Source organism: Pectinophora gossypiella, chromosome 25, assembly GCF_024362695.1.
Source record: "Pectinophora gossypiella chromosome 25, ilPecGoss1.1, whole genome shotgun sequence".
NCBI classification, from domain to species: domain Eukaryota; kingdom Metazoa; phylum Arthropoda; class Insecta; order Lepidoptera; family Gelechiidae; genus Pectinophora; species Pectinophora gossypiella.
In genome coordinates this window covers 6,906,722-6,924,530 of record NC_065428.1, presented here as the reverse complement: position 1 = coordinate 6,924,530, position 17,809 = coordinate 6,906,722, and the positions used below count along the sequence as shown (strand labels likewise).

The window sequence follows — 17,809 nt, the reverse complement described above, 5'->3', positions numbered from 1 at the left end:
GAGTCTAGTAGCCAGCCGGTCGATGTAAACGAACGATAGAAACATTGTGAATATTGTGATGGTGAGGTGTGGGTGACGTCATAGTAATCAAATCAATATGAGGATGTTAGTGGGCGCGGCTTTACGACTACTCGAAGATAATGTGTATGCAGTCTTAGCGAACCTTACGAAGATTTATATGAGAGTGGATGAAGCGGAAAAGGTGTGTTAAGGATCATAGTAAGTGGAAATAATTAAAACACATAATAACGGGTTCTTCCCGCCTTTAAATCAGGGATATGAAACTCCCGATATTTCGACACTTGCAAGTGCCATGATCACGGGGTAACTGATGAGATTGGAGTGGAGTAGGTAGAGATTTTGTTTGCATCGCGCACTTACATTTATACGCGCTAATGTCAAATTGCAATATTGTTCTCTCTGTCTCTCTGTGTCATACTCCATTCATTAACTTACTTAACTGTCAAATATCACAAATTCACACAGACAATTGAAATTAATTCCACCTGGTAACAAAATCCGAAATAATTGAAGTATTTTTAAGATTTTTTATTTGACATGAAATTAAATTCATATTCTCACATATTCAAAAAGCTTTTACGAACCTTTTATATTCTCTAAATTGTTGGAGGCGACTTTGTGATACAAAGTTGAATATTTGGCTTATAAAATATTAATAGGTATTGGTTCAACGATATATTAAAAAAACAGGATTTATTTTCAAATCTTTGTAAAAATATGTGGTAGAGTTTTCCCAGTAAGTAGTAATCCCGTTCAACTTGCGATGGATGAACCTGTGATTAGCCCAATTGGGAATGTAATCGTGATGGTTTTTAAAAAATAAATATAATCAGTCTATTTACTTCCTACTGGTGGACACAGACCTCTCCTTAATCAACCGGAGGGGTTATGGAGCATCCCTTAACACGTTGTTCAAGTGCGGGTTGGTAGATGTGTTTTTAACGGCTGATAGCCGGCATCAGCGGCTTTACGTGCCCTTCGAAGAACAGAATCACCTTACTTTTTTATATCATCAGGTGATTCAAGCCTGCAATATCCTTTCTAAGCAAAGGATAGTCTCACAAAGTCGTTTCTACAAAGCCCCCATCGGGAAACGAACCCGGACCTCCAGATCGCGGGTCTAACGCTCTAACCACTAGACCACAGCTGTTTACGCCACACGATTAAATAAATTGTTATATTCATAAGCAAACTTTACCCTCTAAACACTGTTTTCTTAATTATATAGTTGCATCAGCACAGTTTAAAGCTTAAACAAAATGAAAGTCGTAAATTTTGCTTGAACAAACTTCAACAATCATATGCATAATGTTTCAAAGTACACACAGATGTGGAACTCAGGTGCTATAACTTCCCTTAAGTATACTTTTGTGCTAGTAACGTCGTCCCTACCTGGGACAGTTTTTTTTGTACCCGACTGCCAAAGGAGGGTACTTAATGTTTTTTTCGTCACTTATTGTAGCGTTGCCGCATAAAACATAAACATAGACATAAACAACACATACAGGGTGTTAGTGACATCGTAACGAAAACTTTTAAGGATGATTCAGACCATGATTCTGAGTTGATATCAAGTGCAATTTCCCGTCGCAATAGTATAGAACTGAAATTATTAAAAAAAACTCAAAAATTTTCGTGAATGTCCTAAAATGTAATGTCCTATAACCAAACTAGGGATTCATCATCATCATCATCATCAGCCGTATGACGCCCACTGCTGGGCATAGGCCTCCCCCAAGGATCTCCACGACGATCGGTCCTGCGCTGCCCGCATCCAGCGGCTTCCCGCGACCTTCACCAGATCGTCGGTCCACCTTGCTCAAACTAGGGATTACAAAGTGATTTTCGTGATGTGTCCCCACCGGGATTTGAACCCGGGATCTCCGGATCGTGAGCCCAACGCTCAAACCACTGGCCCACGGAGACCGTCCATCGAAAACCATCTTAAGCATGATTTTTCTTTTCTGGCATTTTTTTCCGAATCGCTCCCGTTACCACTTGTGTGTGCATGGACCTTATACACGTTTATGCATAAAAGTAAGTTTATAAATTCTTGTTATTGCTATTCTATGCATGGTCTGGGGCAGAAAGATAAAAGAAATGCACAACCCTATTTACCATAGAGACAACTAGACATCTGGGCTTACAGCCAAACAAGTCGTTTTGTGGTTCTTGCAAAATAAGTTTGCATTGGAACTTCAACCTTCGCATAAAATAAAATTTTTAACAAATAAAAACCGACTTCAAACGCAAAACTAAAAAGCAATAAATAAATTTACTTCGCAAAAAGTAATAAGTACGTATTTTCAATTAGTTAATTATTTTTTTAATTCTGAAGTCGGTGCCAAGTAAATGCTAAATGCTACGTTTCGTGAAAGAAAAGTTACTCCAGGTTGTATAGTTTTGCCAGGCCATAAGGTGTCTCCCTGATGCTGACCAGTTTCCGAAGCCTAGCCCGGAGCCTAGACACCGATCCGACTAATTTGATCTTACAAACGTAAGTCGCCCCTACGATTTTTGAAAATTCCCCTCGATTTCTCTGGTCTGCCAACATCAGACCCTGACTTCCTTGACGTGGGACCACCTTGAGAATATCTTCTTCCGAAAAAAAAAAAGAATTATCAAAATCGGTTCATACACGACGAAGTTATCCCCGAACAAACATAAAAAAATATACGGTCGAATTGAGAGCCTCCACCTTTTTTGAAGTCGGTAAAAAAAGGTTATCTAAATATATAAGACACATCAACGCACAGCCTAAACGGCTAAACGTAGGCACTTGAAATTTGGAAGGGACGTAGCTTAGGTACCGTAGAGGTGCCCTAAGAAAGGAATTCCCGAAATTCCCACGGGAACGGGAATTAGTTGGAAAATCCTTCCACGCGGACGAAGTCGCGGGCAAAAGCTAGTTACTTATAAAGTTAGTGATTATTTAGAAGATATGAATGCATGGGATTAACTGTCTGAGAACTGATATTAGGCAGCGAAATTACTCAATTGTATAACAATATTTTATGTTTTTTTTTAAGAACCTCTAGGGCCCTGTGCCGAGTTTTTTTCTTGCAGCTTATTTTCCCCGGCTATACAGGTTGTGAGAAGCTGCAGTAGTTTTAGGCGGATGGGACGTTTGTTATGTAAAAAATTACAATTCAAAGTGTAACTATGTTACCTACTGAAATGAAATGAAATGAAATGAAATGAAAAATGAAATGAAATGAAATAAAATTTATTCGCTCTAGAGTGGTACAAAAGATCTCAATAAAGAACAAAGATATCTCTAAATATCTCGAGATATCTGAATAAAGATATTATTTGAATTTGATACCTTTGTGCTCACGACCCGGAGACTCCGGGTTCGAATCCCGGTGGGGACATATCACAAAAATCAGTTTGCGATCCCTAGTTTGGTTAGGTCATTACAGGTTGATACTCTAATTGTCCAAAAAATAAGATGATGAAATTGCGTTTTAGCAATAAGGCCGCCTATTATGCTTATTTTATTCGCTTAAGTCAGTGTCACAGAATCTCTATCCTGCTAATTATTATTAGCATGCTAATATTAAAAGTTCAAAAATTCCCTTATACTATAAAAACTATTAGCAATAGAGCTGTCAAATACCCCTGACATGGCTGATATAACGACTAATTCTTAGTTTCTTATTAATCCCTAGCCTATAACATCTAGTCGAGGGGAAAAGTAAAATTAATAATAATAATCAAATCAAATCAAATATTGCACAGAACTAAAATTTCAACAATCAGACATAACAAATGAATACAATACAATTTGGGCGGCCTTATTGCTCTAGAGCAATTTCTTCCAGGCAACCACCAAAAGGAAACAAACATTTACAAACAACTTGGATGCGGGATGGTGCAATAAAAAATAAATACCTAAAAGTAAAACTAAAGTTAATATAATAAATACTCTATACTATACGTACATACATATATTAATAAATACTCAATATAATATAATAATTTTGAGGATTTTGAGGAGCTCGGTGGCGAAGCGGTAAACGCGCTCGGTCTGCGATTGTTGAAGTTAAGCAACTTTCTCAAAGGCCGGTCATAGGATGGGTGACCACAAAAAAAAGTTTTCATCTCGAGCTCCTCCGTGCTTCGGAAGGCACGTTAAGCCGTTGGTCCCGGCTGCATTAGCAGTCGTTAATAACCATCAATCCGCACTGGGCCCGCGTGATGGTTTATGGCCCGATCTCCCTATCCATCCATAGGGAAGGCCCGTGCCCCAGCAGTGGTGACGTTAATGGGCTGATGATGATGATAATGATAATAATAATCCATATAATCTGCAATAGTCCTACACGAACCGGGAATTGTCTTTGGTGCACTCCCATAGTGCATACAGGGATAATCGCCGGTTGGTATCACATCACATTTAGATTAAATTGTCTTAAGGGGCCTCTACGTGTTGGCTTCGGCCCCACACACGTCTTCCAAAAGTCCGCGACTCCATAGGCCCGAGATATGGAAATGACAAACAAAATGATAATACTTAATAATAAAAAAGTAGGTCGATGCTGACTTTGACAGTGTACCCAGACCTTTATCAGTGTCTCGACTCCACGAAAACAGTTTTCGACTTAATCTGTTTGTATCTGATTTGGATACAAATAATTACAATAGATTCAGTCTCGACAAAGGATCGTTTGAATAGTTAATTAGTAAACAAAACAACGGCGCAGAAGATTTCTGTTTACTATGTTTATGTTTGTTGTTAAGGAGAAGGTAATATAATAAATAAAATCGGGCCTATTTCTCAAGAGGGTAGGCAGTCTCCGCGGGCTTTTACTTTAGGTACTACGATCCTGACTCAACAAACATAAGTCCATTTGATGACAGCGTGGGAGCAGGACATACAGTATACTCCTCACTCCTTATCAGCTCGTCAGGGCGGACCATATTAACTAAACTGGTAAAAACTAAAAACAACTGACCGCGCGCAGCCTTCACGATTCAAGTACAAACTATGTTCGACGAGGGGTGAGGTAAACCTAGCTCAGACACTGGTGGGGGGCAGAGAGTTGCCGTTCTATACTAAGTATTATTATTAATAATAATAATAATAAAGATCTTTTTATTTGTTCTCCACAATGTACATAGATGGGTTTCACAAAATAATGCACAATTGAAGGGTATGTACGAGTGGAGACTGGCGCCCGAGATAAGCCAGAGCCTGTGTTTCGGGATCACCAGTGCTCCAGATGTACTTCCCGGATGTCTTAACATTAATTACCTATATGTATGCATGTTATTGTATTCCTTATTCCATGCCGACGGTTCCGAGGCTCCGACGTTGTGTCGTTGAAAACCTATTGTCTCCAAAATAGGTCACGATTAATTTACCATCATCATCATCCCCCTAGCATTATCCCGTTTTTCACAAGAGACGCTTACCTAACCTGAAGATTAGACAGGTTTTTTTACACAAGCGACTGCCTGTCTGACCATCCATCCTGCGAAGGGAAAACCAGCCCAATACAGGCTAGGTCACATACTTCCGAAAATGCATTCCTCGCGATTTATTTAACATAAGATAAACAGCCTATATACGTCCCACTGCTAGGCACAGGCGTTAACTCAATCAACCGGTTAGGAGCATACTCCACTACGCCGCAAAACCCGCTCACTTACCACCACAACACACGCACGCTCATTCATGTAATATACTACAAAATATGTTTTTTGTTTACGAAACAACAACTTTTCGTTTTTCGGATTTTATGATTTTTATTCGCCCCAAAAGACGCAAAATTAATAGCGTAATGTCTCCGAAACTCATTAATTTCTCATCATCGTGTCAGAAACAATAAATGATTGCTCCCTCGACGTGTATTTTGAGTCGAAGTGACTCGGGAACTTATGATTGTCAAGATTCAAGAACTCAAAGACGACATCTGGAATGCTATTGTAATTAGTCAGTCGTTTGCCTGTTTGTATTAATGACAGACGACTGTCGGGAGTTTAGAAGTCGTTAAGACTACAGACAATCGCTATTGATTTTTATAGACGAATTTACCGACACGATTCTGATTTGGTATCAAGTGGAATTTTCCCGCAAAAGTATAGAATATACATCTTTGAGATAATATTTGTCTATGTACACTCTAATTCTATTAAAATAATTTGGTATATATTATAATGTATATACACCATTAACACATATTTATGGAACACGATGTTCGTGCGTCACCCAACAGGGTCCACATAATATCAGCGTCGTGGTTCACGCCGCGACTTGTAATTAATTGTTGTCATATCTCAGGACGTCCACCTTATGATCATTTCGACAAACATCCGTCTTGCTTTTTTGTAATTGTTTTAGTGGAAATTTTATATTATGTTGTTGTCTTTTTTTTTGTGTGTGGCGTCCTTTTATAATAAACTTTTTCTATTCTATTCTAAGAATAAAAAATAAACTAAACGTTTCGCCTCTTCTTTTTTAATGCGGACAGCGAAGGATTGGAACTGTCTGCCGTCATCTGTTTTTCCAATTCTTTATAATCTGGGAGCCTTTAAGGCTACAGTAAGTAAGTAATAAACGTAAACAATATTCTTATAATAAAAAACTCACAAAACCAAATCCTCGGTTTGTCTGTGAGAAGTTTGCTTAAAATTATTATGTTTTAAAATACTTACAGTTAACTTATAGCTAAGAGATCTTTTGCATAAGATGTTTAAATTAAGATTTACTGAATTGGGGGTATGGAGCATACTCTACCACGCTGCTCCAATGCGGGTTGGTAGAGGTGTTTTTACGGCTAATAGCCGGGACCAACGGCTTAGCGTGCCCCCGAAGCTCGGAATTATCTTACTTTTTCGGACAATCAGGTGATTCAAGCCTGAAAAGTCCTTACCAAACAAAGGACAGTCTCACAAAGTGATTTCTACAATGCCCCCATCGGGAATCGAAGCCGGAACGCTGTATGGTGTCACTTTTTTTGTGACTTATTGTAGGTTTGTCGCAAATGGCATTAACAACTTGGCCGAAGGTGTGGTGACACTAAAATCAAATCAAATCAAATCAAATCAAATATACTTTATTGCACAGAACTAGAATTTCAACAATCAGACATAACACATGAATACAGTACAATTTGGGCGGCCTTATTGCTCTAGAGCAATTTCTTCCAGGCAACCAACAAAAGGAAACAAACATTTACAACTTGGATGCGGGATGGTGCAACAAAAAATAAATAAATAAATACCTAAAAGTAAAATCATGTATACAATGTATATATTACGCAAAATCTGTTTATTTTTGGTGATCGTACGAGAGAAACTGATTCAGAAGGGAGGTCATGACCCTCACTGAGGAATACGTCACCAGCAGACCAAAGTTCATCCAGCCTCGTGCTTGGGCCCTGCATAAAATTAATAAAACATGACTAAACTTTCAACCAATAGAAGATGCAACCAAATAGACTCGTCTTGTTTTTCTTTTCCCTTTCAATTCTTGCTAAGGACAACGCTATCTAGCGCTCATTTTTTGATCCATCAGTTCGTTTAGGATGTCAATTATCAGTGTCAAAAAAATTTGAAAATTTATCGAAGTAGTCGAAAAAACCAACAGATGTCGCTAAAAACTAACGCTAATAAATTTAATATCAAAATTGAGTCTGATTGCGTTCTGATTGGTTCACACAAGGTGTCATTTTCGAACGTTCCATTATGTCTGATCTATTTGTCAGATGTGTTGACAGAGCCTGTTTGTCTGTCATTAGGTGTCTAGAGGGGTTACCGTCGATGTTCAAACCCTTAACTTGAAGGCAGTGCGGTCAAACTTCCAAGTTATTAGCAAAAGTTACGGCTAATGGATAAATTTTCCATCGACAAATGGTTTAATTTTCGATCGTGCGTAGGTGTTATTTTAATGTACTTAATTTATAATCATCATCATCAGCCCATTAACGTCCCCACTGCTGGGGCACGGGCCTTCCCTATGGATGGATAGGGAGATCGGGCCTTAAACCATCACGCGGGCCCATTGCGTATTGATGGTTATTAACGACTGCTAATGCAGCCGGGACCAACGACTTAACGTGCCTTCCGAAGCACAGAGGAGCTCGAGATGAAAACTTATTTTTGTGGTCACCCATCCTATGAGCGGCCTTTGCGAAAGTTGCTTAACTTCAACAATCGCACACCGAGCGCGTTAACCGCTGCGCCATCGAGCTCCTCAGTAATTTATAATAATAATTTATAATTTGACAGCCTTTTTGTTTACTTTGAAACATTATGCATATGATTGTTTAAGTTTGTTCAAGCAAGCGACTTTCATTTTGTTTAAGAATTAAGACGTGCTGATGCATCCATATAATTAAGAGAACAGTGTTTAGAGGGTAAAGTTTTAACCATTTATTTAATCGTATGGCGTAAACAGCCGTGGTCTAGTTATTAGAGCACTGGGCTCACGATTTTGATGTCCGGGTTCAATTCACGATGGAGACATCGAAATCACTTTGTTAACTGTCCGTTAGTAAGATTCATCATATCCATCTCAGGACTTCAAACAGTAGCTAAAAGTTTTGCTTTTGACCTCTTGTGGCTCTGCCCATCCGATTAGGGATCACGGGGGTGAGTTTATGTTTGTAATTTCATTTTGTCACAACTAGCCAAGATTTGGCTTACTATGTTCTATGCAAACTATTCAAATTTTATTCTTTATAATTCCTGTACTTATGCAATTTTTTAATTTTATACCTTTTTGTTTAAATACTCATTTCAGAATTCAAATTATTTTATTTTAATATAGTCAGAATCTTTTTGAATAAAGAATTTATTTATATTAATTTGAAACATAAAAGTCCTGCATTTTCAATTGTCACACTTCCGTAAACACCCGAAAAGTGCCTTTTGAACGCACTCAACCTTCAAATGTCTAACAGACTCGAGGCGTAGCTGTTCGTAGCAAACGCTTTTGCAATACGCTACTACGCCGTAGCAGTAGTGCTACGAAATGCAATTTGAATTTGCTTGTGTGAATTTGTTTTGACTTTAGAATTTGTTTAACGTTATCAGAAATGCTTATTTATATTTGAATTAAATTATTTCTATCATTTTATAAATTCTTCTTTGTTATTCTTCATATATTTTCAAATTTAAATAGTGTTCACAATTACTTTCGCTGAAAAAAATAATAATTTGGGTGTATTGTTGTTGGTTCGAGTGTGGGCACAATTTTAAAAAGGTAGAGCACGCTTACCTAGCTAATTCTCATAACAGTGTAGCTAATATAACTGTTCTTACTATTATTATATATTTTTAGACTACATTTTTGTTTCCAACTACATGAAAAAGCAGTTTTATATATGTATATGTTTTTCAGTTGCTATTACAATGATTCTTTAAAAATAAGATTTAATATTTACAACTCTTAATAGGTACGTACAATACAATGCACCCACTTTAGGACTCTGTCGCACTAACATATTTGACATTTAGTGAGACTTACAGTTCAAATTGTCAAAAAAGTTAATGTGTATGTAATATTAATGCTCGTAACCGTACTATCATATGTTTTATTTTAATATAAAATATCTCTATGTTGTTACTTATTACACGTAGCGTTAACGAATAACAAACATATTTTCAATTTACTGAAGTAATGAACAAACAAAAACAAAGTGTCCTAAAACAAAAATTCAATTCAATTTAAATTTTTTCATGAATATCATAAATAAAATCACTCTTTAACATGAATTCGTGTATTTTGTAGCGAATATTTTTGCTTACACGAATTTTTTTATTCAATGACCCGACAACAACTCCTGACAAGGATTTTAAACCTATGTCATTCGAAAACCACCCTTATCGATAAAAATTGGATCTGTCACGGATAATCCAATCCAATATATTTGCAAATTAGGTCCATTTTCATATGGATCGACTGAGTTTACATAGATATCGGAATAAAATTCAGTGGAAAATTCTATTGTGACTGTTTACGATATACGATCCGTTCATACATTCATCAATGGCGTCCGGGATACTCATATTCTTATTTATTTTAGTCTTCTTCTATCGTGTGGGTCGTGTGGTGAATTACCAACCTCTACAACGCTGGTGTCAGGGTTCTTATTGAGCCGCCAAAGGCCCCTGACATGGCTCAAGTAACGATTACTCACTTACATCAGTAAGTAGTAACCGGGACCACCGACTTAACGTGCTTTCCAAAGCACGGATCATCTTACTTTCAGACAATCAGGTGATCAGCCTGCAATGTCCTAAACAAACTAGGGATCACAAAGTGATTTGTCCCAACCGGGATTCGAACCCGGAACCAGCGGATCGTGAGCAGAACGCCCAACCACTAGACCACAGAGGCCGCCTACCACATATTACATATTGCTACCTATTGTATTGAGTGTAATTATTATCTTTATTTTTAGACTTCTATCTGTTGATAAGTTATTAAAAAATATAAAAAGAAGAAATGCATTTATTACGCACAACTTGGTAATGTAAGTAGGTAGCGATAAAGTTATAATTAATTTTAATTACTTTTTAACTTATTCGTTTATTAATTTTCTTTCAGATGAGGAGATAGCTGAACACGTGTCTGGTAAGTGTTTAAACATTTTTCAACATTTGACAAATAAATAATTACTTAAATATTACAAAACGAAAAAAAAATAAAAAATTCTTACGTATAAACTATAATGTACTACAAATGTTCATAAAATTTATACAAATTTTATATTACTATCTATCGCCTGTAAGTTTAATAAAACAGGCCTATTGTCAGTGTTCGTAAACACATTAAGTAAAACAAAAGTTACTTACTACAGCTATCAAAATTGGTCAACAGTACACACACAACAGTTTCATTTGTTGACAGCACACTACACACACACACGCACACACACACACACACACCACAATTGCCTCTGTTGACAGCAAAGCACATACACGCACACACACACACACACAACAATTGCTTGTGCAGACAGCAATCTACACATACGCACAACAGTTGCCTATGTTGACAGCAAAGCACACACACAACAAATTGCTTCTGTCAACAGCAAACTACACACGTACACACAACAGTTGCCTCTGTCGACAGCAAACTACACGCATACAACAATTGCCTCTGTAGATCACAAATTACACACACACATACACACACACACACAACAGTTATTTCTGTTAACAGCATAGCTCACACACACAACAGTTACTGGCAGTTACAAATGACAGCAAAGTAGCGCTTGTTTTCTCTTATAAACCTTATAACAATTCGTTTAAAATACTTTTAAACTGCGTGTATCATAAACATTTTTATGTTTTTCATAATGAAACAAAAACTTTTCAACTTCGTTCTAGAATGACAGTTTGTTATCAAATTTTTTACGACACAACTCGAGTTAACAATGTACCTACAGTAGTAGTTAAAACTCTGAAACTCGTTTAGGGGGTCTAGTCAAGAGAGGTTAGTTATGTTTACGATGCCACATTGCGTTTATTTTTACTAGTCTTTCATTAAATGTTTTGCATATTTTGGTAGTAACATACACATGTAAACTTCTTCTTATCGTGTTGGTTAAGAGGTGCATGACCAACCTCATCAGCCCTGGTGTTAGGATTATTATTGAGCCGCCAAAGGCCCCTGACGTGACCCAAGTAACGATTACGTACTTACTTAGTAAGTAGTAACCGGGACCAACGGCTTAACGTGTCTTCCTAAGCACGGATCGCCTTACTATCGGACAATCAGGTGATCAGCCTGCAATGTTCTAACCAAACTAGGGATAACAAAGAGATTTTTGTGATTTGCCCCACCGGGATTCGAACCCGGGCCTTCCGGATCGTGAGCACAACGCTCAACTACTGGACCACGGAAGCCGTTACAAATAAACTGACGCTCATAGCTCCTAATGCGATATGCAGAGCTGCAAAACATAACATAAACTCACGACTACTGGGTACATCCATCCATCGCAAGATGAACTAAGTACCCACACCTCACCGTGCTTTCTGTTAGACCAACGTGACAGGTGGCCGTATATGTCTATAATGGTCGAGCCAATAGTGTTAGTGAAAAATGCACTTAAGATAAATTAATAACTCATTGCAAGTCCAGTACCGGGGTTCGAATTACGAGCGTGATTTCAACAACAAGGCTTTATTATATTAATCTAGCAACACTTGAATTGTATACTTAGTGTTATTTGTGGTCGCCGGCGTGGTCGACGATTTCCCTCATTCAGCGCTTATCGCTATCGACCCACTAGGGTCGATTAATTCTTTCAAATATTTTTCCTCTCAGACGACGACGCCCTGAGCCGAGGTTCGCGCCCAACTGGGCACCCTCAGGCCTGTTGTCTTAAACGTTGTACCGGGTGAGAGCCTTCAGCGCTCCCCATTTGTCCGGCCAAGTAGTTAATGCCATCTGCGGCAAATCTACAATAAGTCATGTTAAAAAAAATGTTATTACTTTAATACATAGTGTTGCCGTGCAAGGTAAATTAGTGATGTTCCGATAAAATCGATTTGAAACTAGTTGTCGATCTAGCAATAAATATATATTTTCCAGGTTCTGTTTTGTTTTTATTAAACTTTTATGAAAGCAACATCTAGCTACATCATGATATTCATGATTATAATATGCACTTGAATACTTAATACTAAGTTTTAGTGCTTAGGCCAATGGTTCCCAAAGTTGCCTGGTCTACAACCCGTCTAATATAAGTTCACGAACTTGGGTGCCAGCTTTAGGAAATTTAATCGTCACCAATATGTAGAATAGAATAGAATAGAATAGAAATCATTTATTTTAGATATAAGTATTAGTATAACAGTAGAAGTGAACATTGTAATTACAAACTTATTTCTAAAAAGGGACGCCAGCTCAGCTATTGCTGAGCATATTTGTTGTGACACTCCGACATTGAGGGAGTGCCACAACGCTGATTTTCAGCTGTGCCCCAAAAAACACTAAAAAATAAAATATAAATGCTTAAATCTATTCTATATGCTATAATGCTATAATCAATTAAAATTAATGAGCTGTGTTAATAAAGTGTGCATGCAGAGCGTGTGTGTATGTGTGAGTAGGGTATATGTCAGTATGTGAGACATATGGCCCGGATAGTTAGGATAACTATAGGTCAAATTATGGTCGCGTAAATAAATTGTTGCCGGTTGTCATACAATTATGAAACCAGTTAAATATAAAGATAAGGTTTTGCGTATAGAGAGTAGGAGGTATAATAACAATTAAAATTAGAAGATAAGGGTATTTTTGTCAGAACGTTGAAACTGTATATTAATTACAAATGTCTTAATTTTATTTTTAAACGAGATAATAGATTTAGCGGTACGTAATATGTATAATAAACAAGTTTTCAAATAACAAAGACCAACAGCAAACAGCCTGCATGGTATAGTGGTTAAAACGTGGGGCTCCCGATCTGGAGACTCGAATCCCGGTGGGGACATCTCACTTTACGTGAGCAATGGCGATAAAAAATAGCACTTCATATTTACTACCTACATGTTTCTTTATTTACTATGGACTCGCTTGCTATAATAGACGGTCGCCTGCTGCGAGTAAATTAGTTGGGACACTTGATTTATCTTCTACACATACATATAGCACTTGTATTACACTTGTATAGCACTTAATATATAGTTAGCACTTTGGGGGTAATGGTGTTGCCGCAGGGAACCGAATGTCGTGAAAATAGATCCAATGGAAAAGATAGTCTAACTACACTGCGCTCCAAAACGGGTATCACTGATGTAGGGAAAATGTCCGCCGCACTGAAGTGGGACTGGGCCGGACACGTTTGTCGGATGCATCCGGAGCGATGGGCACGAGTCGTTACTCACTGGATACCTCAGGGCGGGCATAGAAGCCGAGGAAGACCGCGTAAAAGATGGTGTGACGACCTCAATGCTTATCAGAAGGATTGGTCGGAGATCGCGCAAAGTCGAGAGGAGTGGAAAAATCAAGGGGAGGCCTTTGCCCAGCAGTGGGATCGTATAGGCTAAATAAGATATAATAAGGAAGAGATAGATATTAAAAGCAAAAAAGGCAACTCCCAGGAAGGAAATGACATAAATCTCGAGGCAATTAGAAGGACACCACAGTGGCGCCACCAACAAAAAAATGCACTTGTATAAACCACAGATCATAAAGCTAACTGACTTGGTTGTGTCAACTTCATACACTATGTTTTCCTAGTGAGAAACGGTACAAAAGATTATTGTTAGATACGTATATACATTCATACATAAACTCACGCCTATTTCCCAACGGGGTAAGCAGAGACTCATCATCACCAGCCCATTAACGCAGAGACTATGGAATTACATTTGCTTCGATTCTGACATACCTACTTCTCTTGTTTCCTCCACATTAATCAATCGTTTCATACACGTACACCGGTTCAGAGTAGATCGTACTAAGTAAACCTTTTTTTGATACGACAATAAATTAAATAATCTTTAATTTTGCGACGGAAAGTGCCACTTGATATCAATTGAGAATTATGGTCTGAATCATCCCCCAAAGTTTTCGTTTCGATGTCACTAACACCCGGTATATAAATGCCACATCTAGTTTTTAATGATCTGTCGTCCTACCTGATCTTACGGCAGCAAAATTGCGTGACAAAGAATGCCAACGCTCTCCTTATTTCCGGAATGTATCGAATTAGGTCGCCATATTGGAATTGTTTCTTCTTTTGATTACGAAATGGCGAGGTAAAGGGTTTGTGTAAATAGTTTAGGAAGTATGTTCACGGCAAATATCTCTTTTGGATTCTATTGTTTCTTTATATTGTATGTTTAACATTGTTTAACCTTTAAATAGGGCTGCCACTGCTAAAACTGCCATAATATGAAGACAATATAATAAAAAAATACAAGTTTAAAAACTAAAAACCCGACTACGGAAAAATACAAGACAATACAAATATACACAACACACAAAACAAGTTTTACACACATGGACGAAAGTTGCAGTACAATCTGGCGGCCTGATTGCTAAGCAGCAGTTTCTTCGAAGAAACCAGTGACTAGAAAATATTTATCACAATTTGGTGCGGGACTGTGCAATCTACCTTTCTACTCAGCCTGTATCCACCCACTGCTGGGTATAGGTCTCGTCTCTTTCACACTATCCTTTCCGGTCCTGCGCAAGTCTCATCCATTAACAACACCAACAACAACAACAACATCATCATCATCAACAACATCATCATCATCGATAACAACAACAACAACATCAACAACAACACCATCATCAATAACAACAACATCATCAACAACAACATCATCATCATCGATAACAACAACAACGTCATCAATAACAACAAAAACAACAAAAAGAAAGAAAATCCTAAACATATATGGATAAACTTCTTCACCCTAAGGTTGCTTTGCAGAAATTGTTGTTTAGTGTTTAATTTTATTCGTCTGTACATGCCCTGAGTTTATGTATCTGTAAAAAAAAGAGTTATTTATTGATTGAAAAATTTCGCTCTAAAAGTATGAAACTAGAGAATATTTCTGAGAAATCGTTCCGAATAGTGATGTTTAGGAGAGAACCAGTCGTATGATAATAGATATAGCGGACACCAAAGAGGTTAGCCAAGTTACAAACGATTATGACAATTGACAGTGACATTTTTTTTTGGTAAAATTTTCCCCGAGAAGGAGCAGGGAAAAGAACATAGCCATACAGCCTGTTCATATTATTTTTGAAATTTTTCTTCATGTGACGAATATTCCACTTGATATTAACTCAGAATCATAGTCTGAATCATCCCCCTCAGTATTCGTTACGATGTCACTAGAACACATACATACACAACGGTCAAACACATAACCCTCCTTTTTACTTCGCCGCAGTCGGATAAAAACTAAACTACAAACTCACGAACTCCAAAGAACACGAATAAGAAACGTTTTCATTCTGAAAGTTAACAATGCATAAGTGTAGTTTATACGAAGTGGAATCGATTGGTCTCCAAATGTGTCTAGACACGAGACAGTTACCACTTATCATAGAAGGGATGAGTAAGTAAGTAGGTATTGGTCCTTCTTCTACTACTATCGTAAGGATTATGAGGTGAATTACCAACCCCATCAACCCTGGTATCAGGGTTACTATTGAGCGCCAAAGGCCCCTGACATGACTCATATAACGACTACGTACTTACATCTGTAAGTAGTAACCGGGACCAACGGCTTAATGCCTTCCGAAGCACGGATCGTCTTACTTTCAGTCAATCGGGTGATCAGCCTGTAACGTCCTAACCAAACTAGGGACGACAAAGTAATTTTTGTGATATGTCCCCACCGGGAACCGAACCCCGACCTCCGGATCGTGAGCCCAACGCTCAACAACTGGACCATAGAGGCCGTCAGAGGTATTGGTCCTGATTCCTGCAGACACGTCTTTTTCTTCTCCACTGAAAAAGAAAGGGACGCATGATTGACAACTGTTAATTTTAAAATAAGTAAACGAAAAACGCGGAGTAATAAAATAGACATCTTGCTGAGATGCATCCCGTTTGTCGTGTGCTGTCAACTTAATTCTGTCGGGTTATTGGCCAATATAAAATTTTGGAATTCTAAGGATCACAAAGTGATTTTTGTGATATGTCCCTATCGGGATTTGAACCCGGGACCTCCGGATCGTGAGCCCAACGTTCAACCTCTGGACCACGGAGGCCGTTGCCACCACGCTGAAACAATTCCACGAAAGAGGTTCTTCAACCTTGGTTGATGTACATAATATTTTCCCGACACTCGTCACAGTACACCAGTAAATCCTCTGGGTATGCTTATCTTACCGTTCTGTTGAATATTTTATGTACTCTCACACAGCCACGTATTATAGCAGTCATCTACTGAATATTATCTTCATAGTATATTCCCTGCGGGTCAGGCAAACATGACTGATCGTTGAGAATAGTAAGACGTAAATGCATACACTGACTGACTAACGACCGTAGTTCTTATAAACAACTTTGGTCCGCACTAAACATTTTGCTTCTTTCTTTTCGATGCGAACAGCAAATGACTATTATTATTATTTATTTATTTCAAAAATTTAGTACACACAGTGATTATGCTAACTAGCATCGTTAAACCATGGTTTGTGTCGATGCTAGGTATCTACGATGTCCGTCTTACATTATACATAGATAAGTAGGTAACAAAAACTTGTGGGTAAGCAATAGGTAAACAAACATTTTATGCAGTTTGTGTCTCGGCTACGTATCGCAGAGCGCAAGCAAGTGATATGATAACTCTCTCTCTCTCTATTTAAGACCTGCGCTCTTGTCGGTGGAGTAACCGCCATTCCTCTCTTCTTTCCGCCAAAACCTTCACCTCCCGATACGACACGACCTGCACCTTCTCTTTTATTTGTTTCATAAATGTTATCCTAGGTCTACCCCTTCCTCTCTTCCCTTCAATTTTTCCTGCTATAATGTTTGTTATAAATGAATCGTGTCGTATCAGGTGGCCAATCATATTTCCTCTCCGGTTCTCTATAGTCTTCAATATGGTTCTCTTTTCTTCAACTCTTTCCAGCACTTTTTCATTTGACACCATTTCAGTCCAGCTTATACCCTCCATCCTTCGCCAACACCACATCTCAAACGCTAAAGATATGATAACTACATAGTTACAATGACACAGTGGCTACAGTGACTGGAACTGTCTACCGTCGTCTGTCTTCCCAACTCGTTATAATCTGGGAGTCTTCAAGGCTACAGTGAATAAGCTTTTGCTAGGTAAGCGTGAT

The 17,809-nt window shown here is 38.1% G+C and overlaps 1 protein-coding gene across 1 annotated transcript in view; it reads left to right on the top strand.

Moving 5' to 3' along the window:
• LOC126378123 (sex peptide receptor) overlaps positions 1-17,809 on the top strand; it is a 366,368-nt gene that overhangs the window by 206,776 nt on the left and 141,783 nt on the right. Inside the window, exon 4 of the mRNA XM_050026308.1 lies at positions 10,580-10,606. The gene's annotated coding sequence lies outside the window, so the exon portion shown is untranslated. The remainder of the gene's footprint in view (positions 1-10,579; positions 10,607-17,809) is intronic.